Source organism: Erpetoichthys calabaricus, chromosome 10, assembly GCF_900747795.2.
Source record: "Erpetoichthys calabaricus chromosome 10, fErpCal1.3, whole genome shotgun sequence".
NCBI classification, from domain to species: Eukaryota; Metazoa; Chordata; class Cladistia; order Polypteriformes; family Polypteridae; genus Erpetoichthys; species Erpetoichthys calabaricus.
In genome coordinates, this window is record NC_041403.2 from 163,591,761 (window position 1) to 163,617,330 (window position 25,570).

Sequence of the window (25,570 nt, forward strand, 5' to 3'; positions counted from 1 at the left end):
ATATATTTAGTTCAGTAGAATGCCAATTATCAGAAGCAATGTGGACCGATGCTACCTCAAAAAGCTGAAACCTCAGATGAAATGGGTGGCTGCTGTAGTGCAGAGAAGATGAGGGCTGACACAGACAGTGATCAGCTGACGTCACCAGAGAAGCACATCGTGTTTTCTTTTCCCCCTTACTGTGGTATTCAAGATGAATGTGGCATGAGTGACAGAATGAGTCCAAAATAATTTGGACTGTCCACCGTGCCAACCCCATTTATAAAACAGGCAGAAAAATAAAATAAATCAACAGGTACAAGTGGTGCTCAAACACAAACAATCACAGGCAGAGACTTAGCATCAAAATACAAAAAGGGTCAGGCTTTGGGCGAGCTCCAGTCCCTCGGGTGCTCAGGTCCAAAATGTGACGCCACCTTACATGGTCTGGAGAGGAAGGGGCGGGGCTCCTCTAGCTCAGTTGCCCTTATTGGGTGTCTTCCTTGCACGGTAAGGGAAAAACAAAGACAAGAACACTAGCAACAGCACCCCCTCTCATCCTGGGGTGGTACTGCATACCTCAGGGAAGCCACAAAGGCGATCCTCTGGTGGGCATGTGTGACAATAAGCAGTACTAAGCTGTGGTACTGGCAAAAAGGGTGTATATATAATATGTCAAATGTTTGAGACCCCAATTTGGAAAATGTGTTTCTGTAAAAAAAAACATAAGTATTGTTTACTCAACCCTCAAGGTTTCTGGATGTCATGGCCGGCCTGTCCACTGGTACCGTGAGTGCTGTGCAGAGTGGAGGCAGGACCTCTGCATTTTTCCCAGTTGATTCTGGGGTTCATCAGGGGTGTGTTCTGCTCCTACTCTATTCAATGATTGAATGGACTGGGTGTTGGGTGGAGTTGTGGGGTCCAGTGGCTGTGGGACATCTGTTGGTGAAGAGAGATTCACTGATCTTGACTTTGCTGACGATGCTGTTATCTTTACTGAGTCAATGGAGGCTCTGATTGGGGGTCTTGAGAGACTGAGTGAGGGGTCTAAGTGTCTGGGCTTGTGAGGGTCCTGATAAAAACCAACAGCCAGGCCTTTAATGACCTCTTGGGCACATCAGCAGTGTGTCTGTTTACGGAGAGAGTGTCGACCTCATCGTGGTGTTAACTTACCTTGGCGGTGACATTCTTGTCTCTGGTGACTCTTCCTGTGAAGTCAGTAGATGGATTGGGAGAGCATGGGGGTCATGAGGTGACTGGAAAGGGGTGTGTGGTGCTCCTGATATCTATGCAAAAGGACGAAGGTCTAAGTCTTTAGAGTCCTGGTGCTTCCTGTCTTGCTATATGCAGAGGTGGGTAGTAACGAGTTACATTTACTTGAGTAACTTTTTAAAAAATTGTACTTCTGAGTACTTTTACTGCATAATACTTCTTACTTTTACTTGAGTACATTTGTGAAGAAGAAATGCTACTCTTACTCCGCTACATTGGGCAACACTCGACTCGTTACTTTTTTCCATTTACACATTAGATACGCTATATTTTTGCCAGAGAAGTCACCAGGGGATCTACTGCATGACTGTTTCACCAATCAGTTGTAGCAATAATAATCACATGACTCCATTTCACCAATCAGATGTAGCCATGCAGTCACATGACCACACACAAACTTCCTGCGTCTGCAGCCTGTGAGAGACTTTTTAGTCATGCGGGGCTCCTGTTTACTGCTAAACGGTCACAGCATCACTGCAAGAACCTTGATAGCCAACTCCTGAAGCTTAACCATCACTTCAGTGAGTGAAGAACAAGCAGGTTTTACTCAAACATGCACAGACACGGACAGTCAAGGTAAAGTGAGACTTCTTGTACCTGCACAAGCTGCCGTGTTCTAATGTTATTTTCTATCAGCTGTGCTATTTGGAGGCCAAGTGAGTATGCAGTATTATACTGTCAGTGTACAGTATATCTCGTCACTGTAAGTAGTTTGCACTGTTCAAACATACATGTTACCTACTGTAGGTATTGGCTTCAAAAGCTTTGTTGGGAAAAACTGAGATTTGGAACTTTGTGTTATTTGTGCATCTTTATTTTGTAAAGATGTTATTTATTTTGACTCATCTTTTTATTTTATTATTTGGAAATAGCAGAATTTGCAAATTATTTTATATTTTTGTCACTTATTATTGTAATACCTTATTACAACATTTCTAACAAATAAATCATTTATTATGTTGAAACAGTTACTCAGTACTTGAGTAGTCGTTTCACCAAATACTTTTTTACTCTTACTTGAGTAATTTTTTGGATGACTACTTTTTACTTCTGCTTGAGTAATATTATTTTGAAGTAAGTAACGCTACTCTTACTTGAGTACAATTTTTGGCCATTCTACCCACCTCTGGCTATAAGGTTGCGAGACATGGCCACTATCCAGTGACCTGAGATGAAGACTGGACTCCTTCATGTGTTTCTCTTCAGAGAATCCTTGGGTGCTGCTGGTTTGACTTTGTGTTACTCACGGGGTCCCGAATGAGGCACATGGCCTGCATTGTGAGGGATTGTCAGTTACTGCACTACGGCCATGTGGCACGATTCCTACAACAGGATCCTCATTGTTGAGGACCCAAGTGGCTGAACCAGGCTAAGGGGGCACCAACATAACACCTGGCTGCGGCAGATAGAGGGTCATTTCCAGAGGGTGGGTGTTTGCCTGGGTGGCTGCCAACCACGATCCCGAGGTGTTTCGTGGTGTGCTGGGTGCAGTAACAGTGCTAACCTGACCTGACCAGTGGTTTGCAAGTACTCAGTCTGTATTATTAATATCGAGTAGCGGTTATTTGGTTGATAATGTAGGACTGATAAGATATCTATCTATCTATCTATCTATCTATCTATCTATCTATCTATCTATCTATCTATCTATCTATCTATCTATCTATCTATCTATCTATGTATCTAATCAGATCATATTGTTTTTAGCAAAAACTCCAATTTGCATGTAATGGAGATTATGAGAAGTTTTGAAACTTTAACCCCATGGTTCTAATTTTAAACTCTACTTTCAGACTTCAAGGTCTCACCTAATTTCAAGTAATGATGACTGGGCAGCCTGGTCAATTAACCCAGAATCCTGTGCGTGAGCGCCAGCAGGCTCTGCTCAGATCATGTTATGAACATCTCAAAATGTTTGTTTTTGTGGTGCTGCAAGTGAAAACCTTACGTCACATTTCGAATGACCTATTTTGTTGTGCTCAACATTATGATCTTGTAAAATATGTGAGACCACTTCCTCAAAAAGCTGCCTTGCTCACTGGTACATCTTTAAAAAAGAATGTTAAATTGTGAAATGAGCGCCTATCACGTTTAAGTGATCTTCCTCTTCAGTAGTCTCACTGCTACTACATTTCGGTGCCTATATGTGCAAGTCAGGGTTCTCCTGCTAACTTAACTTTAGATTCCTCTTATATATGTTTTCCATTCATTTTTAATTTTTAAATTATTATTGCTATTTGTGTTTATTCTTCATAGAATTATGTATTTTTCTGTCAAATTGGATAATTGGTTTCTATGAGTGGATCAGTTTTCTGCCACATGCGTTGTGTTTTCTGGGTGGTTCCCCAAGGGGCGGGGCCAGCTGCCAATAAGCGCCAGGAGACACCCCCCCCCCATTTAAAATGGAGGGCCTTCCATGAATTTCAACCCCAGACAGAGGAAGAGGAACCCTAGCTGAGATATGACAAGCGTCTCTTATATTCTCAGATGTCATAGACGTAGGCGGCCATCACCCACCCTGTGACATCTCTCAAGTCTGCAGCTTGTCTGAAAGGCAGTTGAAGTTGCAGTGGAAGAATAATTTTAGGGTAACAGAGCATTCATCTTAAAGAAATAGCATAAAGGGTTAATAAATGTGGGAAACCAAATAAAGGTCAAGTGAACAACAAAATGTACACTGAAATATAAGAATTGGTTTAGAAAAATACTGAGATGGTCAAGTAAAGAAAGAATGTACCAGAAGAAAGGTTGATGTAATATACAAAATGTACTGAAGGATGAGTAAGAAATCAGCAGATGTCCTATAAACAACGACAATGGACACTTGTGATATGCACAGACATTTCAAGGGTGGTGTCTCCTCTCAAAAGGTATAAGAAGAACCAGAATATAATATAACAGATTTTTATTTTATATAAATCATTTGGGTGTAAACCAATGAACCAACCAGAGTAAAATGTATGCATTGATTGACACTGGATGTAAATTCAGTAGTTTATAAAATGGATCTCTATTCTTTGTTGGAGCACTTTACAAAACTGCTGAAAACACATTACTTTAACATGGCTTTCTCACAGCTTCATCTTAGTTTAATCCTGATGCTCTGTATATTCAATTAATTATCATTATTATTTATGGTATTCATAGTCAAAATCCATACTAACCCCTACTTTCTCTGCTGTTCTTTTTCCGGTTTTCTGGGGTGGTGACCTGCACCACCACCACCTGATCAAAGCACCGTGATGTCCCTCCATTGACGGATTAAAGGCCAGCAGTCCACGTGACCGTCACCATCAAGTTCTTCCATGAGAACCCTGAATGCAATGAGGACTGATTGAGGTCATTGATGTTAGGTAGAATGCCTAGAGGGGGCTGGGTGGTCTCGTGGCCTGGTACCCCTGCAGATTTTATTTTTTTCTCCAGCCGTCTGGAGTTATTTTGTTTTTTCTGTGTTCCCTGGTCATCAGACCTTACTTTTATTCCATGTTAATTAGTGTTCCCTTATTTTAATTCTTATTTATTTTGTCTTTTTTTCTCTTTCTTCATCATGTAAAGCACTTTGAGCTGTATTATTTGTTTGAAAATGTGCTCTAGAAATAAATGTTGTTGTTTCTCTGACCATTCTGATCATTCTGACCAGGCTGTAACAGACTGATTTTGATGAATGCTCCCTCCAAGACATTTTGCCGAGCAGTAATTAAAAGAGACAATGAACGTCTTTTTTCCAGCCTGATTACTGAATTGTCCTGTTAGAGGATGTTTTATTTCTTTAATTAGTTAGATTTCGACCACACTTGCACGTGGCAATCTTGTGAGACTTTGAAAGTTTAAACACCTTGCTTCAGACACTTATTATTTCAATGTCGCAACTAACTGAAATCGCTGTTTGAACCTACATGTAAAACTACCATAAACAAGGTGTAAGTCCGAGCCCTCTTAGCAATCTCTGACTTTAAGTCTGGACGTTTTGGACTTTAGAGAGGTACATTTCACTGGCGATTCCTGGTGAAAAATCGTAGGTTCAATACACAAAAGCGTTAAAATTCTGCATAATATTTTTTTTCATTAAAAATTGTTATCTTCTTATAGTAAGAGGGAGAGAAGATGTTTCATATAAAATGTGAGACCTCTTCCTGTGAAGAAATCTTGCTCAGTAGGCCATCTCTTTAATGTATCAACGTGATGTTGTGAAAGTTTCTCTGAGAAGGATAAACATCTCCCTTTCTTCACTGCTCCATTTTCATTACTGCCATCACTTTGTTCCTATTTAGAAGTCAGTAGTTGCATTTAATTTTTTGCAAGTTGCCTAGCAATTTTTTACAAAACATGACATGAAATTACATTATAGAAGATACAGTAAATCAAACTAGCATTTACACCAAATGAATATGTCAGCTGAATAGTCAGAAATTCACAAACTTCACTTATGCATTCTGCATAAAACATCAGGAACGCTTAAGAAATCCAACAGGCAAATACGAATATGGAAGATCATTTAAAAAGATTACAATATGCGAGCATTTGAGTTGTAATTACATCTCACCTGAACAATCGGAATGAGTTGCCTTGAAAGCTTGCATATTGTAATCTTTTTAGTTGGCCAATAAAAGGGGTCATTTTACTTCTCACTACATCCATAATGTCTAATATGGTACACCGTAGTACTACAGAAGATAATTTTAAAAACACCGTATGACAGAATACAGTGCCCTCCAAATGCCTGGGACAATGTCACATTTGTTCCTTGATCTCCCCTTCTGCTCCACAGTTTAAACTTACAAATTGAACAATTTAAACATCGTGATTAAAGTGCACATGGCAGACTTTCACTGAAGGGGATTTGCAGACATTTCGGTCACACAACACTTTTTCTCCACAGTCCCCCCATTTCAGGGCACCGTAATGTTTGAGACAATTGGCGTCACAAGTGCTTGATAAGATATCTCGGCCTGCTTCTACCCTTTGGAGTCTGTAGTGGCCATTGTTCAACATGAGGACAAGACCTGTGCCAATGAAAGTCAAAGAAGGCATTATTAGGCTGACGAAAAAGAATAAAACCACTGGAGACATCAGAAAACCCTTAGGCTGACTGTAAGCAACTGTCTGGAATATCATGAAGAAGAAAGGACACACTGGTGGGCTCAATATATCACAAAGGGACTGGTAGGCCAAGGAAGACTGCTGATGACAGAAGAATCCTCATTATGGTCAAGTAAAATCCCCCAAACACCTGTCCAGCAGACCAAAAACAGTCTTCAGGGTCTTCAAGAGGCAAATGTGTGTGTGTCAGAGATGACTATCAGCAGAAGACTTCATGAACACAAATACAGATGCCACACTGCAAGATGGAGACCACAAAAGCAGTACGGCCAGATCACAGTTTGTGAAACAGGACTTCAAAGTCCCTGCAGAATTCTGGGTAAAAGTTTTGTGGACAGACGAGACAAAGATGAACCAGCAGCAGTGTGATGGCAAAAGTGAGGAGAGAGCAAGCAACTGCCCAAGGGAAAAAGAAGACCACCTCCTTTGTAAAAAATGGGTGCTGGGAGTGTTATGGGCAAGTATGGTGCCACAGGTCCTGGCACACTTCATTGTGGCACAATGAAATCTGAAGTGTGTAGAAACATCTGGGGCCTGCATAACGCCATGCGTAAAAGTCACACTAAAAAATGGCGTACGAACAAAGCGGAAATGTGCATGCACACAAAAAAATCCAAATGTATAAATCTGTGTGTACGCCAACCGCCACGTTCTTCCGCTACATAAATCCCAGTCAGCATGAAATGTAACACTCGTGCATGTGCCTGACACCCCTTGCAGATTCCTACCAGAATTGCGCCTCATTGAATATACAAATCAAAATAAATAGCCCTTAAGCTCAGCTTTCTGTGAAAAGGCAATGGAAAAAGCACGGGGGGAAAATATGAATTTTAGTTAATACCAAGTGGAGGCAAAGGCTAAACATACTATTTGTTGGTTTAAGCAGTGATATAAACAACAAAAGGCAGTTGATTGAGTGACATAGCGTGTCAGAGTAACTCGAAAGCTCAAGTTCACAAAGTTGCACAGTGCCTGAAATAAATAAGAAGTGGTCAGATATCAAAGTCAACATAAAAAGGCGAGTCATAGCCCACCGTCTGAGTGTCATATGGAATGTATTAGGGTACTGAGATAAGAAAAAAAAAATAGGGACACAGTTGAAAAAAATGTTTAAATGTCAACTTTAATCTCGAAATTTCCACTTTAATCACGTTGTTTATTTTCTCATTAAAGTAGGACGTCATAAACTTCATCTTAAAATCTTTTTGATTTACTAGTTTCTCAAATCCCATCATAACTAAAGTAGCACGGTAAATGTTTTGTATTTGATCTTCTATGTGCTCTATTTGTGTGAATCACTATGTGCTTCTTAAACGGGCTTTCTCTTCCTCCGACAGGACACAAAATACATTTCATTCATGATATTACAGATCTCTGAATAATTTAAATACTAAGATGTACACTTGATATAATTTTCATGATGATAGGAATTTAAGCATATATTAAACGTGGGAACACGGTGGCACGGTATTAGCGATGAGCTGGCACCCTATCCAGAGATAGTTCCTGCCTACTGAAACATACATGACCTTCAATAAAATAATTTATTGCAGCAGTACTGTCTCTCTCAAATGTACTAACACTCAATTCCTGTCCTTCCTTTTCTTTCTCCAAGTAACAAATCAACACACAATCAGGTCTCCAATAGATGCCAAGCCATCTGTAAGCTGAGAATGCTGAATCTTCAAAACCTTTATGGAACATTGAAACGTCTTCGTAGTACATGTTTAATTATTCTATCCATCTGTCCATCCCGGGTCACGCCAGTTCCTGCAAGCATACAGCACGAGGCAAGAACAATCCATGTCTGGGGCACTAGCTCGTCGCTGCCGCTGTCCACTGTGCCCTCTCATGTTTAATTATTAAACAATATAGATTATTTTAACCCTTTAACCGCCAACTCCCTAAATATTCCCCATGCCAGGAGAAATCTGAACAATTTTTGTTTTTTTTACTTTACATTTATTCAAGCAGTATTTACCTGCTGAAATACCTGCTGAAATGTTTCAAATAAATGGTCAATCAAAGGACGTAGCTTGAACAAGCGGTCACGGTTTGGATCTTTCTTGTCTGGCTCAGATAACGGGCAGCAGTCCAGTTGAGATGCTGGGGATACACCCACTCATCGCCATCATCCGATGCGTCGTCATTCACAGTATCATGCAGCGCACGTTGCTGATCATCATTGTCGCTAAAATCTTCTTCAGAACTGCTACAATCATGATCAGAATTATTGTCCAAAATCGCCTGCAAAACCTCACTTGAAGTCAGTTTACGTTTCGCCATATTCACAGCTTTCACTTTCGAATCACATCACGTGAGCGGCCAATACAACCGCAGAGTTGTCGAAATACAATGTAGTAATAATACCCACGCCAAACTGTCAGTTATACTACGCGCCAGGCATTCACATAACCATAGGCAAATGTGCCGGATAATTCTCGGCAGTAAGGCGTCAGCAATAACGCTACGATGCCGGATATATCCGGCAGAGGGCGGTTAAGGGGTTAAAAAAGTTTAAAACTTATCTGTATAATGTAATAAACATACTTTACTGCATTTCATCTTAAAAATAATATCAAGAGCTTCAAGAAGATAGTGCTTGGAAATCTAAATCGACTTTGGAGCCAGTCATCAATATCTGCAAATACGCACTTTATAACTGTAGTGCAAGTTTACAGTGAGGTGATTGTACTTATAAGTACTAACTGTTCTACAAGGAGCACTTGATGGACTGATTGAGTGTGTTTAGAGCTCTTGGGATGAAACTGTTTCTGAACCGCGAGGTCCCTACAGGAAAGACTTTGAAGTGTTTGCCATATAGAAGGAGTTCAAACAGACTGTGCGCATGGCTGTGGCAGCGTGTGCTTGATGCTGTATACCGATAATTTGATCAGCTGCTGTAGAGCTGTGATTTCACACTCAGATAGAGTGTGTTAAATACTCAGTGGTACACTGAGAGTAACAACGCTAAAGCAGGCTATAGTATTTGGAATATTTTGCCCATTCTGTGCACCATTATATGTTTAAGTGTTGATTACAATCAGATGCCTTAAAACTAATAAAAATGATATGCGGTTATTTTCAGTGCATTTGATAAAGCCGCATCAGGGATGTTAAACTAAAAAATAAAGGGAAACCACATAGGAACAGCAGCACTGCTTTGACGCTGGGTGCCGCCACTTTGCAAAACCTAACCGCAAACTTGTGTACGGCAGGGATTGAGCTGCCATGAAAATGTGTGTGGCTTTATGGCAAGTTTAGTTTTTATACATTGCGATGTGAGCATGGAAACGGGCGTACGCAACATTTTTGTGCATACTCACTGTTTATACATGAGGCCCCTGATCTGCTCAAGTTCCAGTAAGTTTTCCAAACTCATTGGATTGCATTTCATCCTACAACAAGATAATGAGCCAAACATACTACTGAAGCACCACTATTTTGAATGGCGAAGCCCATTGTCCATTTTAAATCCAATTGAGCATGGCTTCCATATGCTGAAGAGGAACCTTAAGGGGACAAGCCCCCCAAAACAAACAGGATGTGAAGATGGCTGCATTATAGAATCGGGAGAGCATCACCAGAGAAGTCCCTCAGCACTTGGTGATGTCTGTGAATCACAGACTCAAAGCAGTCATTGCATGTGAGGGATGTGCATGGCTGCCACAGGTCTTGGGACACTTGTTTTCATTGGTGATGGAACGGCTGATATCAGTGGTACAGTGAATTCTGAGGTGTGTAGAAACATCCAGCAAAGGCCTCCAAATTCAAATATAGAGACATAGATTGAGGTCACCTTGAAGATGAACCACATATAACTGGGTGGACAAAAAAAGGCAAAAGACAACAAAAGAAAACATAGCATTTATTGCCAAAGAGTGACGTTTTCTGTTGACTGACGATTGATGTAGTAGTGGTGCCAGAAGTGACGTCAAAGTTCCTCAAACCATTGATCGTCAGGTCTGAAGACAAAAGACAGGAGAGACAGTAGGTTGCAGCGTCAACCCTAGGCATGGGATGGATTTACCAATACAGGAACCTTGAATTTGTCACCCAGTCCCACCTGTGTAACAAGGATTTGCCCCACAAAAGGGTCATGGATGAGGCCTCAGTCTCAGTTGCACCTCAGAAAGTTGCAGAATCTACAGAATGAGCTATGGGAGATCTCCTGGCCCTGGCGGTTTTCCCCCCAAACTCTCGTCAGGCTTTTGGAAGCAGTTGACAGCACCTATATTCCAATTTTCGCCTCCAAATACAGCTTTAATCACTCTTCCAAAATAGGGTAGGGCGCCACTGACTGTTGAAACTATAGACAAATTAGGTTCTCGTACACCAAGGACTTGTGAGACTCACGGCTCAGGTCACTGCAGGGCCTCTGTCTCTTTTAATGAAACATACCTACGTTAGTCAGTGCTGAATTGGTGGTCGGTCTGTTAGGTTTCTTTCTACTGCAAGCTGACCAATCACCTGATCCTTCACTTTTTATTATTTATATGCTATTGTGCAGGAATGGGGCGAAATTAACAGGATAACAATAAAGTGTATTCCCTGGAGTTAGAATCTCTTGACATTAAATATAAACGTCCATCCATTGTATTTATGGCTCTTGACTTTACACCACATGTAAATGCAGTCCTTGTTGTCCAGTAATTTGAAGAAAATGGTCAACCTCATTCTTGTACGCTAGTATTAGGGGTCTTAAACTTGTTAATCTGAGAAAGGCTTTACCCAGATACCAGCAACAGCTAAAAGACCACTTGAAAGAAGGAAATGGTGAAGCAGAACTACTGCACGATCTCTGATGATTATCAGGCAAATGTTTCACCAACACCCCCCTCCATTACTAATTAAAAATAACATTAATATAAATAAATCAAATGTGAAACAAAGAGGAACTCTTGCTGAAATAGAATGGCATCATGGGAGGTGGTTACTGATTTTTCACTACCATTAAAGATTCCTTGACCTGTAAAACCCCTAAAATGAAGTCTCAAGAATTTGCGCAGGCCAAGCTGATATTAATGAAATCAAAAACAAAGCCTGATCATGACATTGTGTTTGGGTGATGGGTTTAGGTATCTGCTGATGACACCACGCAGAGGGTCAGGCAGCCATGACCACCTATGGATTTCTTGCACGTTTTTTTCTGCCTCGTCTATTTCTAGGGACCAAAAAAGTTAAAGATTATTTCTAGAATGGAAATGAAAAAAGGAGGGTAAAGACACAACATTTCAGGTGTAAAGACTTCATCAGGTGTGCACCTTGTAGTGCATACCCTGACTCCTAGCAAGTGCAGAGGTTGCCACCAGATTTATGTAGCAAAGAAGACGCTACGCTTTTAAAAAGAGGGATGGATAGAATTGGGCCAACACAAATATACTGCTGAAAAAAAGTTAAAGGAACACTTTTTAATCAGGGATATTAATCTGGTCAGTAAAGTAGCAGAGGGGCTTCTTCATCAGTTTCAGCTGCTTTGGTGCACTAGAGGGGCAACAATGAGATGACCCCCAAAACAGGAATGATTGGTTTAACAGGTGGAAGCCACTGACATTTTTCCCTCCTCATCTGTTCTTTCACTAGTTTTACATTTTGCTACGATCAGCGTCACTACTGGTAGCATGAGGCCATACTTGGACCCTACAGAGGTGGCACAGGTTGTCCAACTTCTCCAGGATGGCACATCAATATGTAGCATTGCCAGAAGGTTTGCTGTGTCTCCCAGCACAGTCTCAAGGGAATGGAGGGGATTCCAGGAGACAGACAGGCAGTTACTCTAGGAGAGCTGGACAGGACCCCTCGTAGAAGGTCCTTAACTCATCAGCAGGACCCACCGGTATCTGCTCCTTTGGGCAATGAGCAACAGGTTGACCATTGCCAGAGCCTACAAAATGACCTCCAGCAGGCAGGCCACTGATGTGAATATCTCTGACCAAACAATCAGAAGCAGACTTCATGAGGGTGGCCTGAGGGCCCAATGTCCTATAGATGGCCCAGTGCTCACTGCCTGCCCGGCATCGTGGAGCTCGATTGGCATTTTTCACAGAATACCAGAATTGGCACCCTGTGCTTTTCACAGATGAGAGCAGGTTTACCCTGAGCACATGTGACAGACGTGAAAGGGTCTGGAGAAGCTGTGGAAAACTTTATTCTGCCTGTAACATCATTCAGCATGACCTGCTTGGTGGTGGGTCAGTGATGGTCAGTCTGGGGAGGCATATCCATGGATGGACGCACAGACCTCTACAGGCTAGACAGCGGCACTGTGACTGTCATTAGGTATCAGGATGAAATCCTTGGACCCATCGTCAGACCCTATGCTGTTGCAGTGGCTCCTGGGTTCCTCCTGGTGCATGACAATGCCCGGCCTCATGTGCCGAGAGGATGAAGGAATTGATACCATTGACTGCCCCCCCCCCACACTCACCTGCCTGATCCCAATCCAATAGAACACCTCTGGGTGTGACATTATGTTTCGGTTCTTCCGCCACCGCCAAGTTGCACCGCAGCCTGTCCAGGATCTCAGTGATGCCCTGGTCCAGATCTGGGAGGAGATCCCCCAGGACACCATCCTTCGTCTCATTAGGACATTGTCAGGCATGCATACAAGCACATGGGGACCATACAAACTACTGAGTATGATTTGGAGATGCTGCAATGAATTTTCGGCAAGATGAATGAGCCTGCCATCTGCATCATTTTTTCCCTTTGCCCTATGTAGGTTGATCATTTTCATTTCCATCAAACGGCAAATGTCATCCTTTCATTCCTAACACATCACCATGTCAGTCCATAGCAGTAGAGATAGCCAGCAGGATGGATTTCTTTTCCCATTGAGATCTGATGTGTTTTCAAAGTGTTCCTTTACTTGTTTTTGAGCAGTTTATATAAATATTGCTCATTTACTACAAATAAATGCTTACAAACACAGTAAAGCCAAATAATGACAAAAGTACCAAACAAACCCCCACACAATGGTATTTACAGTCCTAGAAAAAGTCCTTACTGTAGGTGATGGAAGTGGTTCTGGAAATGTAAACTGTGGTTAAAGGATGGAAAGAAGTGCGGCACGTTCCCTTTTAATAAACTGCTTCCTGGAACTTGGATAGTGAAATACTTTCCTACCACCAGAGTCCAGAAGAGCAGTCTTAAGAGGCGCACCTCTTCTCAAAGAGCATCGGTGGACTGGATCGGGAGGAAAAAGAACCCACCGCTGTCCTTAAAGCCGATGGCTGAGTGCCATCCTCCTCCTCCGCTACGAAGGCCCAGTTAATGAAAGGTTTAGGAACTGCTGATGATGAAGTTGATTGGGGAATGGGACAATCAAAAAGTCCTGCCACATCCTTCTCTTCCGGTACAAACCACAAACTACAAATCCCACAAGCCCCTCCACATCAGTGCAAACCCATTTAAAAGCACTGAACCCCAATTTACAAACAGGAATCTGTGCACCCAGCCTTGTTATTCACAGTTAACAATCACTCAACAGGACACACGTACACACAAATAAAACCCCAATGCGGCCCCTCTACACGCTGAAAAGAAAGCAGCAGGTGAAATACATAGGATGGAGAGAATGGGACAAAGTCAGCGCAGATGAAAAGAGAAAGAGTGAGAGTAGGAGAGAAAAAGCTGATATTAGAGAAGAAGCCATTAAGACCGGGGAGAAATGTCTGATCCCAGGCTGAAAAGGAGCTGAGTTTCTTCTGTGAAGTGTCTTTGAATCCCTGTGAAAGAACACAAACAGAAAGCTCAGGATGGCTGTGACCAAGGATTGTGACGTGTTCCACAATCAGCTTTGTGGGCACTTTGACTTTAATGGCTCAGACCTGCACCCTGAAATCATCGGCTAGCCGTTTTCCCGTTTCACCTGTGCAGTTGGCTGGACATTTCCTACAAGAAATGGATTTAATACGATTTTTAGAATAGCAAGAGGTCCATTACTTGATATTGAATTCACCAGATGGACCAGATACGAGGGGATTGTTGGTGATGTATTTCCAAAGGACACAAAGTTCAAAGTATCTGGTGGGGAATGTGAAGCGAGCTGCGGACGAGAAGTCGTCATGGCCACAACTTTTGAGAATGACACAAATATTAATTATCACAATGTTTGCTGCCTCCATGTTTATCAATGGCAATTTTCATCTACTCCAGAATGTTCTGAAGAGTGATCAGATTAATTTCAATGAATTGCAAAGTCTCTCTTTGCCATGAAAATGAACTTTAATCCCAAAAAGCCCATTTCCACTGCTGTTGTGAAGAAGGCTTCAGGGCGCCCAAGAAAGTCCAGCAAGCGCCAGGACCGTCTCATAATGTCGAATCAGCCGAAGGATCGGGGCACCCAGGGCCGTAGTGCACTGGTGCCCCTGTTTCGATAACAAAACAGAAACATACATAGGCATCAGAAACATTGTGGGCCGCTAAGCTTCTGGGGCCCCTGGCTTGTGCACATACATTAAGACGGCCCTGGGGGCACCACCGGTGCAGAGGTTGCTCAGGAATGGCAGTAGGCAGGTGTGAGTGAGGCAAGGACTTTTGGAGGATGGCCTGGTGGGTGTCAAGAAGGGCAGCAAAGAAGCCAAGAAAAGCATCAGGGACAGACTGATATTCTGCAAAAGGTACAGGGATGGACGGTTGAGGACTGCTTTGGGAAAGTCATTTTCTCCGATGGAATCCCATTTCCGATTGTTTGGGGCATTTGGAAAAAATGAAAATATGAGCGCTACCATCAGTCCTGTGTCAGGCCAAGAGTAAAGCATCCTGAGACCATTCATGTCAGCCAAGGCAGTGGGCTCACTCACAATTTGGCCTAAGAACACAGCCATTAATAAAGAACGGGACCAAAACATCATTCAAGAGCAACATCTCCCAACCATCCAAGAACAGTTTGGTGACCAACATGATGGAGCACCGGGCCATAAGCAAAAGTGAGAACTAAGTGGCTCGAAGAAGAAAACGTCGAAATTTGGGGTCCATGGCCAGGAAACTCCCCATACCTTTAATTCCAATCCTGGGTGGACAAACCAAAACCCACCAATTCTGACAAACTCCAAGCATTAATTCTGCAAGAATTGGCTGCCATCAATCAGGGTTGGGCCCAGAAGTTGATTGACAGACAGGGCAAACTTGCATTGGGTCTTGAAAAAGAAAGAAGGGCCAACACTGCAAATATGGACTCTGCGCATAAACTTCATGCCATTGTCAATAAAAGCCTTTGAAACTTCTGAACTGCTTGTAAATCTACTTTAGTATCCAACAGAGACATCTGATATCCATCCATCCATCCTTCCTCTTCCTCTTATCCAAGGTCGGGTCGTGGGGGCAGCAGCTTAACAGAGATACCCAGACTTCCCTCTCCCCGGCCACTTCTTCTAGCTCTTCCAGGAGAATCCCGAGGCGTTCCCAGGCCTGGGTCTTCCCTGGGATGTGCCCGGAGCACCTCACCAGGGAGGCATCCTGATCAGATGCCCAAGCCACCTCATCTGACTCCTCTCGATGTGGAGGAGCAGCGGCTCTACTCTGATCCCATCCTGGATGACTGAGCTTCTCACCCTATCTTTAAAGGAGAGCCCAGACACCCTGCGGAGGAAACTCATTTCAGCCGCTTGTATTCGCGATCTCGCTCTGACAAAAAGATCTAAAAACACTGAAACAGCATGAAAACCAACACTGGGGTCATTCTCTAAACTTCTGGCCACGACTGTAAGTTCGGTGGTCAATGTAAAAATATCAAGGGGGGGGGGGTCAAGAATGGGTCAGTTAGCAAAATGGGGAATTACTTGTGGGAAAGAGAGCAAGTTTGTTATGGTAGAGATGCAGGTTTCATTATTGGGGTCTCTTTAACAGCGGCAGGTATGAGAGGTCTACTTCTGACTGGACTGAGGGTCCCATCCACAATATGAGAAGGGTATCCTCTATCAATGAAGAAACTCCTCATTCAGTTTACTTCATTACAGAAGATAATCCTCACTGTAGTGCTGGTACAGTTTAAAGAATTGTGAGAGATTAAGAGAGCTTTGGACTCCATCCCTAACCCTAAGCCTAACCCTGATGTAACCAATTACATCTGAACAATCCGTTTATTTGACATATTTTTGTGAAAATGAGGGCATATGCTCATCTTTTCAACGATGATTTAATTAAAACTTTACTGACATAAAACTGTCTTTTTGCTGGCACAGTAGTTCATGTCCAGTAGATAAAAGCAATGAGCTTCTGTCTGAATTCACTAGCAGTTCTGCTTTGAGAATAGATAAAAAGATGATGAGAGCTGATATGATTAACCACAGACATGCAATGAGCGAGACCCTCGAAACATCGGTAAGACATGAAAAAAAAATCTTACTGTTATTATAGTGTATGTGATCAAGGTAATGCAGGTTTCTGTGTTCTTTCTCAGTTCTGAATGTATAAAATAGAAAGGTACACTGTAATCTGCTAATGAAAAAAACATTAAAAAAGGGAAAGAACCACCAAAAAGTCCATGGGACTGAAATACGCCTGCTATAAAGCAGCAGTTCAGTGGCTCTGTCATTTGAAACACACTTCAGATGGACCAGCAGATGAACTGATAGGTAATGGCCTGCTTCTAATAAACACAGGCCAAACAGAAAAATTAGGTAGAAAATTCTATTTTAAAATAAACGCTGATAGAACATTGAGAGCTATATCAGTGCACCAACTGGGCAACCTGTCTAAGATTGGTTGAAATCAAAGTAATTGACACAGACCTCAACATCTATTGAAAAGTATTTTGTAGTTAATGCAGTAATTAAATGCAATTTATTTGTCATTCCAACAGATGGCATAACACAAACCTTTTTAGTAATAAAATGATTTACTACTAAGTTTGTGATGTGCCATCTATGGGAATGACAAATGCAATCTATATGTCTCTGTTTTATGCCTTTTTAATGCGATTCATAAAAGCAGTTTGATGCACCATCTGTTGGAATGACAAATGCTAACTATGAATAGGTGACTCTGAGGCTCAAGTTACTGCCAGAAGGGATCCCACTCCGTTGGACCCTTAACCTGAAAATTACACCAGTTGTGCTATACAATGGCTAGCCCTGAAAGCTGACTTTCCAAAGTCAAGAGAAAAGATATTTACCCTCAGGGATTAATAAAGCATATCAAATAAAAAAATGTAAGAAAAAGGTTTGTGCTACTTATTCCTCTGTTATATGCCAGTTGGTATGGGATTCGTAAAAGCAGTATTAATGTTTGTGATGTGCCATCTGTTGGAATGACATAAACATACCAATACAGATAAACAGACACACAGACTCTTATCCTTTCATTAAGGCAGATTAGGATTTTAGTCAGAATGGTATGAGAAGGTAAAATTAAATTTAATTGCATCATTCATGAAAATAAGAAGAGCCTAATAACCAGCACAGATGTTAGAAGTGTTCAACTTCAGTCCGTGCGGACCCCCGTGGCTGCAGGTTTTTATTCCAATCAGATTCACAGCCTTTGTAAAGATCATCATATAGCGGGTTTTGGATGCAGTTGATCAGCAGATAAGGAAAGAAAGAACAAGCAGAGTGCCACAGAGTTGCAAAGGCAGCTTTTGTAAATTTGTTGATTTTCATAAAGCGTTTGCTAACACCCACCATGCCACCCATTGGCACATCCTGAGGGCACATGAATGTCTGCGTTCATTTTATTTATGCTTGTTTTTGTCTATATGTCTTATGTTACTTGTGTTCTGTGAGTGGTCCCCCAAGAGGCGGGGCCACCTGTCTATCACTGCTAGGGGCTGTCCTCGGTATGATAAAGTGAGGGTTTCCCACAATTCCTGGCAGTTCATGTCCAGTGTGTTAGGGAGTGGTGAGCTCTTGTACTTTTTGTGATTTCCTATATTTCTGGTTTTTGACTTTGGATTTGTGCTGTGGACTTGCTCGCCTTGGACTGTCTTGGTCTTTCAGGTAATTCCTTTCTGCTTTTTGTGCTCTACAGAGCTTCATGTGTTTCAGAACATTTTTGTGCAGAATTAATCTTTTTATTTTATAAGGATTCTGTGTTGACCTGTTACTAGCCAGGGTTTTGATGGTGGTCAGTTCTGGAAGTGCTTGGGACTTCTAATTTATACCAATAACTTTCTCTATTGCTGATTTATTGAATATTTCATTGCCCTGGTGTACGATTTTCAAAAAAAAAAAACAAAACATAAAACATTGAAATTCAACAAAAAACAGGAATAAAGACAAGAAGCAAAACAAAAGGAAAGAAAGAAAAAGCGGACAGACTCAGCCTGAGAACCAATAATTTAAATCTTTTAAGAAAGACAAAGTTCCTAAACCAGAATGTTAAAAAGAGCAAATAGACAGCAAAATCCACAAATGTAAGAGAGAGCGCTTGTTATGCCATGCAGGGTGAGATTGTGTTGTGCTTTGTGTCTTCATCTGTAAATTGGATTGATGGAAATGCTTTTGTCTTTCTGTTTGTTGTATTTTATTATTCCGTAATGAATGTTTTGTACACGTATGCTTGTGTATTTAATGTGTATTTCCATTTACTTGATATTTATTATACTCCTTGTCCTTTGTGTTTTGAGCCCAGGTTGGTCGGCACACCTGACGCTACTGCTGTGGGATTGTCCTCAAGCCCTCTATAAACTCCAGTTATAAAACCCAGTTTTCCTACAACCTTCGTTAACCTGTAATAGTGAAGGAATTTTAGACACTGTTGAGTTCTGTCATGTACATTATTTTATTTTTAAAATATATTTCTTATCTTTTGCAGGTCTGTTGACAAAAATGGGGATTGTCTTTGTTCTTTACCTTTTAATTTCAGTGGAACTCATCTCAGCTTCAAGTGAGCAACATTAAAAATAAATAACCCTGCATGTTCTAAAACTACTAAGTGCAGTACCCTTACTTTCTAAATGCCATCTGCTTTGACATTGTATTTGTCATTTCCATAGGTGGCACATCAAAAACTGTGTAGTAAAAGGTTTGTGATGCGCCATCTGTTGGAATGACAAAAGCAAATGCATTTAATGACTGCATTCCAATAGATGTGGAGATCATCTCCTTGTAACAGGAGGATATTCTCATGTACTTGGCTTCGTATCCAGGCTCTGCTTGTAATGAGACCCCTAGCTTGGGGGGAGAGGGGGGTGTATGGGGTTTCTACGCCCCTAAGAAGTGCTAAAGCTAGCGATGCTGCTAAATCAGAATGGATGAAAGTGTTGCCTGAAGACCCACAGTTTAACTCTGTGACATTTTTCATTCTATGAAACTCCCAAATTCCACTAATTTATCATCAAAAGTCTTTTTATTTTTTTAATGAAGTATAATGTGATGAATGAAAAGCCTAATGTTTGTCGCGTCTCATTACAGTTTGTCCAGAGGAAGGAGACCTCATTAGAGTGAGACGGATGCTGTTTTCGCACTGGGCCGTGTATGCCGGCAATGGTTCTGTCATTCACATAACTGGTAAGGATGTACAGAACATGTCTTCTGTTTCTGTTTTTAATTTGTTGTTTAATGTTACATCGATGTAGTCCTTCTTAATGTTGTCTGATATTAGCTTAACTCAATGTACCTGTGTTCTTGCTTTGAGCAGTTACATTTGAAATCCTTGTTTGAACAACCTAAATCGATCGAACCTGTTGATTGATAGTGAGCTGTTTAACTTCTTTTGAATTCATTTTTATTGACTTGCTCTTGACGACTCAGACCCCTTAATTGTTTTTTTCCTTAATTAGCAGCCAAACAATAATGACGTACAAAAAGAGCCATAACAGGACCAGTAAACTGTGACCATCATACATCCATCCATCCATTATCCAACCCGCTATATCCTAACTACAGGGTCATGGGGGTCTGCTGGAGCATATCTCAGCCAATACAGGGCGCAAGGCAGGAAACAAACCCCGGGCAGGGTGCCAACCCACCGCAGGGCACACACACATACACACACCAAGCACAATTTAGAATCGCCAATCCACCTAACCTGCATGTCTTTGGACTGTGGGAGGTAATCCACGCAGACACGGGGAGAACATGCAAACTCCACGAAGGGAGGACCAGGTAAGTGAACCCAGACGGGTCTCCTAACTGCAAGGCAGCAGCGCTACCACTGCACCACCGTGCCGCCCCACCATCACGCAATATCCGAAAATTAATAGGGTGGAGGTCTCAGGAATATCGATCTGCTCAGGTCCCCATTGCTCTTAAGAGAAAATCAACAATTTCAGATAATGCCTGGTATTGCACCACGAGAGCAGCGACAAGCCATGGAATTTAAGAATTTAGTTAGCGACAAGATTTGCCTAATTAAGTAACTGGTTGGAATGAAATTGGTTGGAGTTTGAGGCCCTGACTGAGTTGGTCTTCTGTTGGCTCACTCACTTCACATTTCATTTCTGTTTGGGTGCCATTTAAGGAAAGAAATGAAGCAATTCAGAGGAACGATGAGGAAATTCAGGGAAAAAACACGTCAATTAAAATGAAAGGAAAAGGAGTTAATTAGCAGCAAAAACTGGTCACCAATTAAGAAAAGGGTTAGAATGAAAACCTGCAACTACTGTGGTCCTCCAGGACTGGAGTTAGGGACCCCCTGCTCTACGACTGTCAGGTCAGGTCAGGTGGGGGAGCATGCACTGGTACACCCACCACACAACCAAACAACTCAGGATCCCAGTTGGCAACCCCCCTCAAGAGTAGACACGCGGTCCAGTCCCATCCTCCAGAAATGACCCTCTATCTGCCACAGCCAGGTGTTATGTGGGCATCCCCTTTGGCCTGGTCCAGCCGCTTGGGTCCTCAACAATGAGGATCACCCTCGGGGAACTGTGCTTCATGGCCGTAGTGCTGTAATTGACACCCACTCACGATGCAGGTAATTTGCCTCATTCGGGACCCCGTGAGCAACACAAAGTCAAACCAGTGGTACCCAAGGACCCTCTGAAGAGACACACATGAAGGAGTCCAGTCCATGTCTCACAAACAGGAAGCACCAGGACTCTAAAGACTTGGACCTTCGTCCTTTTGCAGACATCAGGAGCGCCACACACCCCTTTATGACCTCATGACCCCCCCTGCTCTCCCAATCCGTCTACTGACTTCATAGGAAGAGTCACCAGAGACGTGAATGTCACTAGCGAGGTAACTAAACCTCTCGATGTCGAGGTTGACACTCTCTCCGCAGACAGACACACTGCTGATGGCCGTGCCCAAGAGGTCATTAAAGTCCTGGCTCTTGGTTTTTGTCCTGTTCTACGAGTGCATAAAATTTAATGACCCACAGTCATTCCATGGCAAAAAAAAAATTGTTTTCTTTTTATTTCAGGAAGTCTTGAAGAGCTGTCAGAAAGATATCTGCAGTCGCTGTCACCAAAGGATGTTCCAAGTGAGCAAGGATTTCACGAGTTCCTGTCACTGATCAGGAGAAACAGCACAGCGGAAGACATTGAGGCCCAACTAAAAGTTTACATAAAGAAAGAAAAGTTTGAAAAGATGCTCGCTGCAAATACTTTTGCAGTGGCCAGCAGTCAGTATGATAACCGAGAGTTACTGGGCTTCAATTTCAAACCTTTTGCAAAAAGTACAATTTTGGAACGCCTCAATCGGTTTCTTGACAAGATCTACCCGTACTCGCCCATCTTCCTGAACTGTGAGCATTTTAGCACATTTGCTCGCTATGGCACCGCAATCTCTGACCAGGTAAGCATTGAAAGTCTGCTGAACTGAGCTTCTTACTAAAGCTGATGTCACATTACAGGACTTTAAGTCCATAGGTTATGTCAGACTTGCTGACTGCAGTGGATCACATCAAATTGCATGATTGAAAATCACTAGCCATGTCACATTTAGTGACTATGAGACAAGCTTTCCGCACCATTGTGCTGATGTTTCACCTGACATTCAATTATGTGCCACCTGATGGAGCTGGTGACTGTATGAAGTGTAAACTGGCACACTTTATTATTACATGCATTACAAAATCATTCCAATAGATGGTGCACTGCAAACTTGTCATGTCATTTTCTAGCCCACTCAGTCCAGCCCAGGGTCATGGGTTGCTGGAGCCCATCCCAGCAAACATGGGGCGCAAACCTTGACCAGGCTACCCATACATCACAGGGAGAACACACATACACACACAATTCACCTAAGCTGTATATACTTGGACAGTGGGAGGAAAATCACACAGACACAGGGAGACCATGCAAACTCCATGCAGAAAGTACCGGAGACACAAACTCTGTTCTTCATACTGTTCTAGCTTAAGCTGCAAACGTTAATGCCCAATATGTCCAACAGGGAGTAACTGCTGGACATAAGTCGAGTTATCTGTGAGTCCACCTGGGGATGGGTCTGGATTTGTAAAAGCAGTGTTAATGTTTGTGATGCGCCATCTGTTGGAATGAAAAATGCAATGCATTTTATTACTACAAATGTTTGTGATAAATCCTTTCGTTCTTCCTTGAGTCCATTTCACGCCTTCTGTCCTGAAAGTCTGCCAAGGGGCCTCTGAAGAGATGTCAGGTCAACTCTGATTTATACCTTTGTTATCAGATGAAGTCCAGGCAGATCCTGATATGAAGAGGTCAGTCACTTAGCTTGAAATGTAAGTTGGCCTGGAACAAGAAATGACATAACTTGTTGGTTAAAGGTCCGTTGTTTGGAATCTATCATTGTACCTTGTGTCAAAGATGAGGAAAGAGCCACAAAAAAGAAATGGGGCAGCCACACGTATAATTTTTCCTGTGTGTGACACTAGGTCTTGGCATTCAGGGCGGATAGCCCTGAAATCGCTGACTCCAAATATTTGCACCTTAGCCAGGATCTACTCATCCAGGAGGTCTTACACAATGCATATTTTTCAGACGGAATTGTAAGTTTAACATGTGAAATGATCAGTTTCCATTTTCCACAGACACACATACAGACACAGGCACTGACAGTGACAGAGTGGTCTCCAGGACTGAATTTAATCAGCTCGGGTTTAGGGGAATAAAAAAGCAAAAACTCAGTCACCATGACACCCAAAACACCACCTGCCAACCATAACAACTGTTAAAGTAAGAGGGATTGGCATTGTATTTCTTTTCATTTACTTTGTAAAATATACTGAATCATGTATGTATATTTTTGTTAACACAGTCAGAACGTTTTCTGCTGTCTTGGGGAAAAAAGAAACGCATTTCTGTGGCAACAAAGAAATTAGAAGATCTGATGAATGCTTAATCCCAAAGTTTTGGCTTTGGCAAAAGGTAAGTAAGGATGCATTCTAAATTACTAATTTATGAAATAAGCAGGAATCCACCTTAATAAAAGGATAAGTGTCTGTGTATCTGTGTGTCCATCTAGTTGCTGTGTCTCGGTCATTCCAACAGATGATAATAATAATAATAGTAACAATCATAATTCTTTACATATATATAGATCTTTTCTCACTACTTAAATGTATCAGAAACATCTCTTATAATAAAATGTATTTTGTCATTCCAACAGATGGTACATCACAAACATTAACACAGCTTTTATGAATCCAATACCAAATGGCACATAACAGAAACATAAGCATTGCATTTGTTATTCAATCAGATGGTCCATCACAAACATTTGTAGAAATAAAACGCATTGCAACAACCATGCCAACAGATGGTGCACCACAAACATTGACACTGCTTTAAGAAATCCCATACCAAATGACATATACCAAAGACATGTGCATTTCATTTCTCATTCCAACAGATGGTGCATCACAAACATTGACACTGCTTTAAGAAATCCCATACCAAATGACATATACCAGAGACATGTGCATTTCATTTCTCATTCCAATAGATGGTGCACCACAAACATTAACACTGCTTTTAGAAATCCCATTCCAAATTAAATATATCAGAGACGTGTGCATTGCATGTGTCATTGCAACAGATGGCACATCACAAACATTGACACTGTTTTAAGAAATCACATACCAAATGACTTATAACAGAGACATGTGCATTGCATTTGTCATTCCAACAGATGGCACATCACAAACATTGATACTGCTTTTATGAATCTGTTGTCAAAGACTACATCAGTGTGAAGGACCACTCCCACCTCTCCCATTGTCCCACTTCCATCTGGCAGAAGGTGCTGTAGCATCCACACTGGTTCTGCACCACCTTCGACCCCTTGGCAGTCCAGCCTCTGAACTCTGTGCTGCCCCCCCCTGTACTCAGATCTGTTCCTGGTTTATTTACATGCAGTACATTAGTTACAGTACTAATCATAGTACGGTGTAGTTTTTTTACTTGTCTTCTACTTGACCTCTGCACTTGTCCACCACGGTCCTGGGGAATGTTATTTCATGCCACTGTTTGCTGCAATATGGTGTATGGATGCTATGGCAGTAAAGCCACTTGATTTAGCAAATGAAACAACTCAATGGCAGCCATTCCTGGCACAAGTCTTAACACGGTGCCCACCACTAATACATTTTGTTTTCTCTTCACAGTGGACCAGCGACTTTCTAAATTATGAAATTCTGGAAATTATGACTGAGTGAAAATTTGGAGTCATAGACAAGGTGGATGATGAGGTGGAAGCCAACGTAACACGTGAACGATTCAAAGGATGTTGCCAGCTTTGTTCAAAGTTTCCAAGTTGTAGGGTGCACTGCTGTTTGACTAAAATTCGCTTGTTTTTACAGCTAATACATTTCATTGAAGCAAAGACGATAAAGGTGTGTGTGTGTTTCATGTGTGTAATTTGGCTTTTGTGTGAAGCCCGGTTTACAGGGTTAATTAAACTGGATATGACCCTGAATTAAAGGGGGAAACGAACTTACTCAATGCCCACCTTAAAGATCTGCACCACCTCATAGCTGGACTTATACAGGCAACAATCAAAAAATAAAGCAAATTCTGTTTTTAACAAAACTATTTAGCTACCAGAGGTGAGACTATAGTTGTAATGTTTTTGCTTGGTTTATTTTTTAAGAAAATTAATTTTAAAATGGCAATGAGAAGTAAGAAAAATGTCAAATGGGACGCTCACTGCATGAACCTTTTCTGGCAATACAGAAAGTCTTAGTGATTTGGGACACTAGTGGGGGGTCATAGGAGGGGGTAGAGGTGGGTGTAACAGAATATGGACCTCTGCAATGCAAAAATGTGGCGCTGCCTGAAGTGTAGAATCAAACCTGTCTGCACTTGGTTGAGAGAGTATTCAGACCCCCTTCACTTTCCGCACTTTCGTTGGGG

The 25,570-nt window shown here is 41.9% G+C and overlaps 1 protein-coding gene across 2 annotated transcripts in view; it reads left to right on the top strand.

The window, feature by feature from the left end:
• The window catches only part of LOC114659741 (phospholipase A and acyltransferase 3-like), an 87,838-nt gene extending 62,737 nt beyond the window's left edge, over nt 1-25,101 (top strand). The window contains exon 7 of one of the 2 annotated variants that reach the window (XR_007936042.1): nt 24,895-25,101. The gene's annotated coding sequence lies outside the window, so the exon portion shown is untranslated. Of the gene's footprint in view, nt 1-24,822 lie in introns of both variants that reach the window. The other variant, XM_051932676.1, reaches the window with a different exon arrangement.
• Nucleotides 25,102-25,570: the final 469 nt, after the last annotated feature.